Here is a 13,956-nt window from a genome sequence, read left to right as displayed (position 1 = left end):
ATTAAATCTCGTAGTAATTTGCTCATATTTCCATCAATCCAAAAACCTAAATATAGGCAATTTACTCCGAGTGGTTTTGCTGCGCATCTGAAACCGCCTGCCTTTAAGGGGGTGCAATATAAGAGGTGGCGCACGAGAGCAGTCTATTGGTTTCAGACCATGGGCTGCTATGATGCCACCAAGGGCAAGCCTGAGGGCGATCTTAATCCAGCACAGCTGGAAGCTTTTGAGAAGATCGATACCCTCTTTAAAGGCGCTCTTCTGAGTGTTCTTGATGACTCCATTGTGGATTCGTATATGTCGTTTGACAACGGCAAGGACATGTGGGCTGCGCTCGAGGCCAAGTTTGGTGCCTCGGACGCCGTCAGCGAGTTGTACGTCATGGAGTAATTCTATGACTACAAGATGACTGATGAGCGCCCTGTTGTACAGCAGGCTCATGAGATACAGTCGCTCGCAAAAGAACTTAAGTACTTCAAGTGTGTGTTACCGGACAAATTTGTTGCTGGAGGCATCATTGCCAAGCTTCCACCTTCGTGGAACAATTTTGCTACTTCCCTGAAACACAAGAGACAGGAGTTTTCCGTTGTGGATCTCATTGGTACTCTTGATGTTGAAGAGAAGGCGAGAGAAAAGTACACACGTGCTCGAGTTGCTGAAGGAGGTTCTAGTGCCCACATGGTACAGAAGAAGAACTCCCAGCCCAACAAGTACAAAAACAATAAGAACAAAACTCAGGGCAAAGGCAAGTTTGATACAAAGAACAAGCCATCACATTCTACGAACTTCAAGAAGAATTCTCATAAGAAGGGGAAGGGACTTTGCCATGTCTGCGGTGATCCTAATCACTGGGCTCCAAAGTGTCCTAACCGCTTTGAGGAGCACGAACATGAGAAGAGCGACAAGTCCGCTAATGTTGTCATCGGTGATACTGATATGAAGGAATCAGGGTACGGTATTTTTCCTACCATCCTTTCAGTATTTCAATCCCCTGATTGGTTAATTCACACCGGTGCCAATGTACATGTTTGTGCTGACGCCTCCATGTTTTCTTCTTACCAGGCAATAGGGACTTCACCCGTGCTGATGGTGAACGGGTCACATGCCATTGTTCGAGGTGTTGGTACGGTCGAGCTGAAGTTTACTTCGGGGAAGACTGTGCGTCTGAAGAACGTTCATCATGTGCCGTCCATTAATAAAAATCTCGTTAGCGGTTCCCGTTTATGTCGAGATGGTTTTAAGTTGGTTTTCGAATCCAATAAAGTTGTAATTTCTAAGTGTGGACAATTTGTTGGAAAAGGCTATGGGTGAGGAGGCTTGTTCCGCCTATCTTTGTCATATATTTGCACTAAAGTTATTAATAATGTTTGCCACAATAATGAGTCTGATATTTGGCATTCACGACTCTGTCATATTAACTTTGGTTGCATGACGCGGTTAGCCAATATGAATTTAATTCCGAAAATCTCTACTGTCAAAGGCTCCAAGTGCCAAGTATGTGTGCAAGCTAAGCAACCTCGCAAGTCCCATAAGACTGCAGAGGCAAGAGACTTGGCGCCACTAGAGCTTATACATTCTGATCTTTGTGAGATGAGTGGCGTGATGACAAAAGGTGGAAAGAGATACTTCATGACATTGATTGATGACTCCACTAGATATTGTTATGTGTATATTCTGAAATCAAAAGATGAGGCTTTGACTTTCTTTAAAAACTATAAAGCTGAGGCAGAGAACCAACTTGATCGAAAAATTAAACGGCTTAGGTCCGATCGTGGTGGAGAGTATTTTTCCAATGAATTTGATCTGTTTTGTGCGGAACATGGTATAATCCATGAGAGGATGCCTCCCTACTCACCCCAGTCAAATGGGGTAGCCGAAAGAAAGAACCAAACTCTAACTGATATGGTTAACACCATGTTAGACACTTCGGGTCTATCCAAGGAATGGTGGGGGGAGGCGCTAATGACTGCGTGTCATGTCCTAAACCGAGTTCCCACAAAGCATAAGACCATGAATCCATTTGAGGAATGGGAAAGGAAAAGGTTGAAACTCTCTTACCTACGTACTTGGAGTTGTTTGGCGAAAGTCAATATACCAATTCCCAAGAAGCGCAAGCTTGGACCAAAAACCGTGGATTGTGTTCTTCTGGGCTATGCTTTCCATAGCATCGGCTATAGATTTTTGATAATAAAATCTGAGGTATCCGACATGCATGTTGGTACGATTATGGAATCAAATGATGCAACTTTCTTTGAGGACATATTTCCTATGAAGGATATGTCGAGTTCATCAAATCAGGAGATACCTACTCCATCTAGTGAGGAATTCACTGTAATTCCTGAACCCACCATTGCGATGGAACACGTTGAGAATCCTGTTGAGGGTAACAATGGAACTCCTGTGAGGGGTAAGAGACAGAGGACGACAAAGTCTTTTGGTGATGATTTCATTGTGTACCTCGTGGATGACACACCCAGGACTATTTCAGAAGCCTATGCATCTCCTGATGCTGACTACTGGAAGAAAGTTGTACGTAGCGGGATGGATTCCATCTTAGCTAATGGTACCTGGGAGATCACTGACCGTCCATATGGGTGCAAACCTGTAGGATGTAAGTGGGTGTTCAAGAAGAAGCTTAGACCTGATGGTACGATTGAAAAGTACAAGGCACGGCTTGTGGCCAAGGGTTATACCCAGAAAGAAGGTGAAGACTTCTTTGATACTTACTCACCCGTGGCTAAACTGACCACAATTCGGGTGCTACTATCACTGGCTGCCTCACATGGTCTTCTCGTTCATCAAATGATGTTAAGACGGCTTTCCTTAATGGAGAGTTGAAGGAGGAAATTTACATGGATCAGCCAGATGGTTTTGTAGTACCTGGTCAGGAAGGAAAGGTGTGCAAGTTATTAAAGTCTTTATATGGCCTTAAACAAGCTCCTAAGGAGTGGCATGAGAAGTTCGAAAGAACATTAACTGCTGCCGGCTTTGTAGTAAACGATGGTGACAAGTGCGTGTACTATCTCTATGGTGGGGGCGAAGGAGTTATTCTTTGTCTGTATGTCGATGACATATTGATCTTTGGAACCAATCTTGATTTAATCAAGGAGGTTAAGGATTTCTTATCTCGCTGTTTTGAGATGAAGGATCTAGGAGTAGCTGATGTTATCTTAAACATCAAGCTGTTGAGAGATGAGAATGGTGGGATCACACTGCTTCAGTCTCATTACGTGGAAAAGGACTTGAGTCGTTTTGGGTATAGCGACTGCACGCCTTCTCCAACTCCATATGATGCTAGTGTGTTGCTTCGAAAGAATCGACGGATTGCTAGAGATCAACTGAGGTATTCTCAGATTATTGGCTCGCTTATGTATTTGGCGAGTGCCACGAGGCCTGAAATCTCTTTTGCTGTGAGCAAGCTGAGTCGGTTTGTGTCAAAACCGGGAGATGATCATTGGCATGCGCTTGAGAGAGTTATGCACTATTTGAAAGGCACCGCGAGCTATGGGATTCACTACACCGGGTATCCAAGGGTACTGGAGGGTTATAGTGACTCAAACTGGATATCTGACGCTGATGAGATTAAGGCCACAAGTGGTTATGTTTTTACACTTGGTGGTGGCGTTTTTTCCTGGAAGTCTTGCAAGCAGACCATCTTAACGAGGTCAACTATGGAAGCAGAACTCACAGCATTAGACACTGCCACTGTTGAAGCAGAGTGGCTTCGTGAACTCTTGATGGACTTACCTATGGTTGAAAAACCAATACCCCCTATACTGATGAATTGTGATAATCAAACTGTGATCGTCAAGATAAACAGTTCTAAGGACAATATGAAGTCCTCAAGGCATGTGAAGAGGAGACTAAAATCTGTCAGAAAATTGAGGAACTCCGGAGTTATTACGTTGGATTATATCCAAACGTCGAAAAACTTGGCAGGTCCCTTCACAAAGGGTCTATCACGTAATGTGATAGATAATGCATCGATGGAGATGGGTTTGAGACCCACCGCATGAGTTGTCCATAGTGGTAACCCACTCTATGTGATCGGAGATCCCGTGAAGTAGAAGTGGGAGACAAGTTGTTGGTCAGCTGGGAGGAGAGTATCCCTATATTAATTATCCCACTCCGTAAAGATGCAATACTCTCCTGATCTGCATGGCAGGTTGATAATTATCTTAATGTGTTCCAAGTGGCATATTCGGGTAAGCAGAGATGTTGTCCTGCAGAACATCTTCTGAGGAACACACCTATATGAATTTGACTGTCAACGTCGCAGTCTGTGAGAATTGGGTGTTCTCTAATAAATTCATGAAAGGCCCTGGAGTATGACGTATACGCTCCACCCGCGGGGAAGCCTTGCGGCAGCCCAGTATCGGTCAAGAATTTGTGTGAAACTAGTTTCACAGAAAACTTGTAGTTCAAGGCATAGTCCACTATTCAAGTTGTGATCTAGTGTAGCATAAATTTTTAAGTGGAAGTTCAACTTCACTGTCTCCACTAAGCACCGATATATAAAACAATGGTTTGGAACTAAATGATGAGATGTGCCAATGAGACTTTGTGGGGGATTGTTGGAATTTTGCTAGTAGGCCTTTGGCCCAAAGCCCAAGTAAAATTCTGAAATTCTCTTGGCCCATTCATGCACACATGTGAGTGGAGTGAGTGAGGCTAAAGTTTAGTCCCACATTGGAAGTTGAGAGAGAGTTGCACCTCTTTATAAGGTGAGCTCTTCTACCACTTGTATGAGCATGATAAGAGGAGACCTACACGTGCGCTCCTCCTCCTCGCTCGCCTCGCCACGCCACGCCTCGTCACGACGCGCCGCGGGTTGCAGCATTGAGCCGAGCCGAGGACAGATCTATGCACGTTGTCTATATTTTTGCTGCATGGGAAAATTAATGAGTCATTAATTAATAATTAATGGACGCCTTAATTACTGAATCGTTTCCGATTCTTTTGGATCGTGACGACTCGGACGTGGGGTTTACTCCCACGACCTAACCCGCCCGCAATATATAGTCAGGGCAGACGTCTACCCTAGCCGCTGCTTCGTATGGTTTCTCATCACCGTTCCAGATCATTGCGCCGCCAAACTAGTCTTCTCCATCCCTCCTTCCGGCGTGCACCGCGAGAAGGGACAGCAGGCCTCTGGAACCCCGCCTCTCGTGATCTTGTACGGGAGAGGGGCGATCAGGTTTTTGGGGAGCGCACTCGCGCGACTGCTGGCAGCGACGACTTCACGAACGACGACTTCTTCCCTGACCTCGGCAACCTCATCCTCGACGACATGGGTGACAACATCAACGCTGGCGGTGCTGCACCCGATGCACCGTATGTGATTCTATCCTTCCTGTTCGAGATCGTGGTAGAATTCATGTTTCTAGTATGTGCCCTAGATGTGATATGTTCATATGCTATGCTAGTTCGCATGATTAGTTTAATCTCTGCTGCTGTGGTCATGATTTATATTCGGTTTATTCGGATTAAATCTCGTAGTAATTTGCTCATATTTCCATCAATCCAAAAACCTGAATATAGGCAATTTACTCCGAGTGGTTTTGCTGCGCATCTGAAACCGCCTGCCTTTAAGGGGGTGCAATATAAGAGGTGGCGCACGAGAGCAGTCTACTGGTTTCAGACTATGGGCTGCTATGATGCCACCAAGGGCAAGCCTGAGGGCGATCTTAATCCAGCACAGCTGGAAGCTTTTGAGAAGATCGATACCCTCTTTAAAGGCGCTCTTCTGAGTGTTCTTGATGACTCCATTGTGGATTCGTATATGTCGTTTGACAACGGCAAGGACATGTGGGCTGCGCTCGAGGCCAAGTTTGGTGCCTCGGACGCCGGCAGCGAGTTGTATGTCATGGAGCAATTCTATGACTACAAGATGACTGATGAGTGCCCTGTTGTACAGCAGGCTCATGAGATACAGTCGCTCGCAAAAGAACTTGAGTACTTCAAGTGTGTGTTACCGAACAAATTTGTTGCTGGAGGCATCATTGCCAAGCTTCCACCTTTGTGGAACAATTTTGCTACTTCCCTGAAACACAAGAGACAGGAGTTTTCCGTTGTGGATCTCATTGGTACTCTTGATGTTGAAGAGAAGGCGAGAGCAAAGGACACACGTGCTCGAGTTGCTGAGGGAGGTTCTAGTGCCCACATGGTACAGAAGAAGAACTCCCAGCCCAACAAGTACAAAAACAATAAGAACAAAACTCAGGGCAAAGGCAAGTTTGATACAAAGAACAAGCCATCATATTCTACCAACTTCAAGAAGAATTCTCATAAGAAGGGGAAGGGACTTTGCCATGTCTGCGGTGATCCTAATCACTAGGCTCCAAAGTGTCCTAACCGCTTTGAGGAGCGTGAACATGAGAAGAGCGGCAAGTCCGCTAACGTTGTCATCGGTGATACTGATATGAAGGAATCAGGGTACGGTATTTTTCCTACCATCCTTTCAGTATTTCAATCCCTTGATTGGTTAATTGACACCGGTGCCAATGTACATGTTTGTGCTGACGCCTCCATGTTTTCTTCTTACCAGGCAACAGGGACTTCACCCGTGCTGATGGGGAACGGGTCACATGCCATCGTTCGAGGTGTTGGTACGGTCGATCTGAAGTTTACTTCGGGGAAGACTGTGCGTCTGAAGAACGTTCATCATGTGCCGTCCATTAATAAAAATCTCGTTAGCGGTTCCCGTTTATGTCGAGATGGTTTTAAGTTGGTTTTCGAATCCAATAAAGTTGTAATTTCTAAGTGTGGACAATTTGTTGGAAAAGGCTATGAGTGCGGAGGCTTGTTCCGCCTATCTTTGTCATATATTTGCACTAAAGTTATTAATAATGTTTGCCACAATAATGAGTCTGATATTTGGCATTCACGACTCTGTCATATTAACTTTGGTTGCATGACGCGGTTAGCCAATATGAATTTAATTCCGAAAATCTCTACTGTCAAAGGCTCCAAGTGCCAAGTATGTGTGCAAGCTAAGCAACCTCGCAAGTCCCATAAGACTGCAGAGGCAAGAGACTTGGCCCCACTAGAGCTTATACATTCTGATCTTTGTAAGATGAATGGCGTGATGACAAAAGGTGGAAAGAGATACTTCATGACGTTGATTGATGACTCCACTAGATATTGTTATGTGTATCTTCTGAAATCAAAAGATGAGGCTTTGACTTTCTTTAAAAACTATAAAGCTGAGGCAGAGAACCAACTTGATCGAAAAATTAAACGGCTTAGGTCCGATCGTGGTGGAGAGTATTTTTCCAATGAATTTGATCTGTTTTGTGCAGAACATGGTATAATCCATGAGAGGACGCCTCCCTACTCACCCCAGTCAAATGGGTAGCCGAAAGAAAGAACCGAACTCTAACTGATATGGTTAACACCATGTTAGACACCTCGGGTCTATCCAAGGAATGGTGGGGGGAGGCGCTAATGACTGCGTGTCATGTCCTAAACCGAGTTCCCACAAAGCATAAGACCATGACTCCATTTGAGGAATGGGAAAGGAAAAGGTTGAAACTCTCTTACCTACGTACTTGGGGTTGTTTGGCGAAAGTCAATATACCAATTCCCAAGAAGCGCAAGCTTGGACCAAAAACCGTGGATTGTGTTCTTCTGGGCTATGCTTTTCATAGCATCGGCTATAGATTTTTGATAATAAAATCTGAGGTATCCGACATGCATGTTGGTACGATTATGGAATCAAATGATGCAACTTTCTTTGAGGACATATTTCCTATGAAGGATATGTCGAGTTCATCAAATCAGGAGATACCTACTCCATCTAGTGAGGAATTCACTGTAATTCCTGAACCCACCATTGCGATGGAACACGTTGAGAATCCTGTTTAGGGTAACAATGGAACTCCTATGAGGAGTTAGAGACAAAGGACTGCAAAGTCTTTTGGTGATGATTTCATTGTGTACCTCATGGATGACACACCCAGGACTATTTCAGAAGCCTATGGAACTCCTATTGGAAGGAAGCTGTACGTAGCGAGATGGATTCCATCTTAGCTAACGGTACCTGGGAGATCACTGACCGTCCATATGGGTGCAAACCTATAGGATGTAAGTGGGTGTTCAAGAAGAAGCTTAGACCTGATGGTACGATTGAAAAGTACAAGGAACGGCTTGTGGCCAAGGGTTATACCCAAAAAGCAGGTGAAGACTTCTTTGATACTTACTCACCCGTGGCTAGACTGACCACAATTCGGGTGCTACTATCACTGGCTGCCTCACATGGTCTTCTCGTTCATCAAATGGACGTTAAGACGGCTTTCCTTAATGGAGAGTTGAAGGAGGAAAATTACATGGATCAGCCAGATGGTTTTGTAGTACCTGGTCAGGAAGGAAAGGTGTGCAAGTTATTAAAGTCTTTATATGGCCTTAAACAAGCTCCTAAGGAGTGGCATGAGAAGTTCGAAAGAACATTAACTGCTGCCGGCTTTGTAGTAAACGATGGTGACAAGTGTGTGCACTATCGCTATGGTGGGGGCGAAGGAGTTATTCTTTCTCTGTATGTCGATGACATATTGATCTTTGGAACCAAACTTGATTTAATCAAGGAGGTTAAGGATTTCTTATCTCGCTGTTTTGAGATGAAGGATCTAGGAGTAGCTGATGTTATCTTAAACATCAAGCTGTTGAGAGATGAGAATGGTGGGATCACACTGCTTCAGTCTCATTATGTGGAAAAGGTCTTGAGTCGTTTTGGGTATAGCGACTGCACGCCTTCTCCAACTCCATATGATGCTAGTGTGTTGCTTCGAAAGAATCGACGGATTGCTAGAGATCAACTGAGGTATTCTCATATTATTGGCTCGCTTATGTATTTGGCGAGTGCCACGAGGCCTGACATCTCTTTTGCTGTGAGCAAGCTGAGTCGGTTTGTGTCAAAACCGGGAGATGATCATTGGCATGCGCTTGAGAGAGTTATGCGCTATTTGAAAGGCACCGCGAGTTATGGGATTCACTACACCGGATATCCAAGGGTACTGGAGGGTTATAGTGACTCAAACTGGATATCTGACGCTGATGAGATTAAGGCCACAAGTGGTTATGTTTTTACACTTGGTGGTGGCGTTTTTTCCTGGAAGTCTTGCAAGCAGACCATCTTAACGAGGTCAACTATGGAAGCAGAACTCACAGCATTAGACACTGCCACTGTTGAAGCAGAGTGGCTTCGTGAACTCTTGATGGACTTACCTATGGTTGAAAAACCAATACCCCCTATCCTGATGAATTGTGATAATCAAACTGTGATCATCAAGATAAACAGTTCTAAGGACAATATGAAGTCCTCAAGGCATGTGAAGAGGAGACTAAAATCTGTCAGAAAATTGAGGAACTCCGGAGTTATTACGTTGGATTATATCCAAACGTCGAAAAACTTGGCAGGTCCCTTCACGAAGGGTCTATCACGTAATGTGATAGATAATGCATCGATGGAGATGGGTTTGAGACCCACCGCATGAGTTGTCCATAGTGGTAACCCACTCTATGTGATCGGAGATCCCGTGAAGTAGAAGTGGGAGACAAGCTGTTGGTCAGCTGGGAGGAGAGTATCTCTATATTAATTATCCCACTCTGTAAAGATGCAATACTCTCCTGATCTGCATGGCAGGTTGATAATTATCTTAATGTGTTCCAAGTGGCTTATTCGGGTAAGCAGAGATGTTGTCCTGCGGAACATCTTCTGAGGAACACACCTATATGAATTTGACTGTCAACGTCGCAGTCTGTGAGAATTGGGTGTTCTCTAATAAATTCATGAAAGGCCCTGGAGTATGACGTATACGCTCCACCCGCGGGGAAGCCTTGCGGCAGCCCAGTATCGGTCAAGAATTTGTGTGAAACTAGTTTCACAGAAAACTTGTAGTTCAAGGCATAATCCACTATTCAAGTTGTGATCTAGTGTAGCATAAATTTCTAAGTGGAAGTTCAACTTCACAGTCTCCACTAAGCACCGATATATAAAACAATGGTTTGGAACTAAATGATGAGATGTGCCAATGAGACTTTGTGGGGGATTGTTGGAATTTTGCTAGTAGGCCTTTGGCCCAAAGCCCAACTAAAATTCTGAAATTCTCTTGGCCCATTCATGCACACATGTGAGTGGAGTGAATGAGGCTAAAGTTTAGTCCCACATTGGAAGTTGAGAGAGAGTTGCACCTCTTTATAAGGTGAGCTCTTCTACCACTTGTATGAGCATGAAAAGAGGAGACCTACACGCGCGCTCCTCCTCCTCGCTCGCCTGGCCACGCCGCGCCGCGCCGCGCCGCGCCGCGCCCTGTGGTGATTTATATTCTGTTTATTCGGATTAAATCTTGTAGTAATTTGCTCATATTTCCATCAACACCGCCGTGCGTCGTGCTGCCCTTGCACAGGTCGTCTGCTGAAATATGGAAGAGTGTCGAATCTATGTGTACGTTTCACATTGTTGTTGGTTTTGTAATTGGCGGAGGGTTAGATGTTAGTTGGACACGTGTATTCCAAGTGTTATATATAGGCACCATGGAGTAGCCACATAAACTAGGAATAAGCTTGTAGGCTAGACACATGACATTTAGGGATTGTCTGGGCGCCTGTAGCATTGGTGATCAGATTGGTCATGGCGGATGGTCAGATACATTGTCTGGTTACCTCATTGGCTTGTCGCCGTTGTACTATGTAGTCATACTTCGGGAACGTAGCCGGTTTGATGAAGAATGTTGACAAATCTTGGTGTCAAGTGTGAATGTGTTCCTCATGGGTCGATTATATCTGTCTTAGATTTCTTAACTAGTGGTATCATGGCGGGTTCGGAAGCATATTAAGTTGATCAACAGGTGATGAGCAAAGAGATGTTGGACAAAATTCAATTCAATCCATGCTGACTCAAGCGATCAGGACTCGGGGTGATCTCAAGAGATTAATTGGATTTGGAAGTCTCTCAGTGAGATCGGAAGCAACGCATCCAGTAGTTCGTGACAGATCAGAGCTCTCGGCGAGATCAGAAACAACGCGTGCGGCGGTTCAAAGTACATGACAGCTCTCGGTGAGACCGGACTCGGTTTGTAGCATGCATACCAGTAACGGTTCACATGCAAGCTGGCTTGGTAGTAGGGCATCGTTGGAGCTTTATGCCGTTAATACATTTTTGATGTCTAATTTTTTCATACATGTTAATACATTTTTGTATACATCTTAAACTATTTTTTATCTAGGTTTAAAATTTTTAAATACATTATTATCATTTTCTGAAATATATTTTTCGTTTTTTTTAAATATGTGATAAACCATTTCCAAATAGAAGATGAAACTTTTTTTGGTATAATGAGAACATTTTTTATAGTGGAGAAACTTTCTTTTAAATGTCAATGGAATTTTGTTTGATACACATGAACCTTTTCTAAATGTAACATACATTTTTATGGATTGTACAATTTGTTTTTGAATTACACGAATTTATAACTTTTTTAAATACCATGCGCATAATTTTGAAATCCATGAACATTTTTTTGACGTCACAATATTTTTTTGAATTGTGCAAACATTTTCTACCAGTTGAGCAAACATTTTTTTACTCTGTATTTAACCTTTTTTGAAAACCGTGCGATTAAATTTAAAAAATAATGAAATTTATTTTTCATAATATATCCTTGGAGATGCCCTAAGAAAACGTGGTAGAAGTGACTTTTTCTTTCTTTTGTGACCACTAACTCCTTGGCAGAAGTGAGTTAATTGGCTGTAGGGGTTATCGGCGAGGGAGTAGGGTGTGAGACAGGGGAGAAAGGCGGAAAATGGCCACAAGCCCGTGTTGCGCAGAAACCAGGCAGGACCAATCCAATTTGTGCAGAGCGATGTATCATCTAGTTATCATATGTTGGTTGTTTGTTAATCATTGAGAAGAAATTGACACATCTAACAGAGTTAACGTTTAGATAGGAGAAGCACCGAATGCAAATCGGACCTGCAGAACTTCAGGGATAGGATACCCCTAAACAATGACCAACATATCCGGTCCGTCATAGGAATTTATCAAAAGTAGCTCAAGGTTGCAGTAGTTCTACAATGACCATAAACACATTCCATGAGATGTTATCCTTCATTGCACTTCATACGTACTCTGGTCACACAGAATCACTACACCTTTCAAAAGAACCAATGCTACATAAATACTAGCGCAGCTAAGCGTGAACTGTTTCTTCAGTTTTCTGGTAAACTACTGATTTCATGATCTTGAACAAACATGAATGGTTCCATCATTAAGAAACGATGCTCTGTTCCAAGAATGAACAAAAAGAAGCCTCAGGACGGCTCAAGAACAGTAATACGCCTACAGAGGGCTTTCCAATGATTAAAATATGGTTGTTGGTTGCTCCCTCATATTCTTTGCTGAACCATCGGCAATGTGACACCATGCCATTGCAACCTCCGACGAACCCGTGCTTCAGTCGGAGGGTTATCGGTAGGAGTGCCTGACATCTCTTGGTGAATTCCAGATTTTACCGGGTTGCTATGGTTTAGCGGGTCAAGACATGTCACTAATCCATATCATTTCTCAGACTCCATGGATTAAGTTCAAGACCAGAAAACGCACTATAAACTGCTTTGCTGCCTCGCTGCAGATTGGTTTTCTGGTCCTATATAATCCGACTCAAGCTGTGAACAAGGCGAGTTATTTCCATTGAAGCATGTGCTTTGATTTGGTTTTTTCCAAAATCTCACATGAGCCAAACGAAAGTGAAGGTGAAGGAGTCCTAGCATACAGAAATTATGGTAATGATATCCCTGAAGAAGCATACATATACAAGGAGCTGCTGCATGCATGATAGCCAGAGTACATCATTTGAACATGTTGTGATCATTCATTTCACCTTGAGTCAAATCATACCGGAATCTTTAATGGGCACGGGATACATGTGATGATATAGTGCGTCTAAACTGCTTTCGCATAGGGATCACCATTGTGCTGGCCGTCGCAATTAGCATGTGAAGATTTAGCGTGCCCAAATCTTACTTGAGCGACTCCCACGTCCCTACCTGCGGTCTCAAAACATGATCAAGCAAAAATGGATAGATGGGGTAGGGCCATAGGGGCAACACGTAGGATGATATTTAAAATAGTTCCTGTGTGTTATCTTTGTTTTAAGTTTTTTTTAAAAGGAGAATCACGAAGCCATATATTATGTCTACTCTTATAAAAAAAGGAGTTGGTGATGGTGGTGTGCCTGCCATCCTGCAATATAGGCCGTCCGATCTATATCTGACGGATAGGAAGGAAAGTATAACAACTTTGCAAAAAGATAGCCACACCTCTCTCCACATTTGCAGATAAGGCCTTTCCTCGTTCATCCTTATCTCCCACAAGATAAACTACTCATATAAATACATCTCGATGTTCCGTGCAACGCACGGGCAAAATCTAGCAACCGAACAACATTGACTCGGAAAAAAAAACAAGGCCGCATGCCTCGTGACATTAACCCACTAGACAACCACTAACCCTATGATAAAACAAAATAAAACAAACAAAAATTACACAACTCCTAGGCTAAGCTACCCTGCAACACTTGCCGACTGCAGACATGACTTTATCTCTCCGCATGAGAAAATATGCATGGTTATTTAGCCTCCATTGAATGATTCAATTATTTCATGCTTTTGAGAGCTGCAAAAAATGCACAAACTCTGCGCCGACTTGTTCTTGCAAGGGTAGCCGAAAGAACATCCCATTAATGGTCCTGTTGGTATCCCTTTAAGCGTGTGCATAGGCAAATATCCAACACGAGTTGTTGCCTTTTCCTTCTCCAAAATCTCACCATCAGTAAATCAGAGTGAATGTGAAGGATGTCATATTGGACCAATCAAGATGATACCAAGATACCCTTCCCCCCTTTTCCCTCGCCCGACATGCGGTGGGAGACCCTACTCCGGCTGTCGCTAGCCACGACCCCT

Source organism: Triticum dicoccoides, chromosome 2A, assembly GCF_002162155.2.
Source record: "Triticum dicoccoides isolate Atlit2015 ecotype Zavitan chromosome 2A, WEW_v2.0, whole genome shotgun sequence".
Classification (NCBI taxonomy): Eukaryota; Viridiplantae; Streptophyta; class Magnoliopsida; order Poales; family Poaceae; genus Triticum; species Triticum dicoccoides.
Note: the sequence above shows the minus strand (reverse complement) of the source record.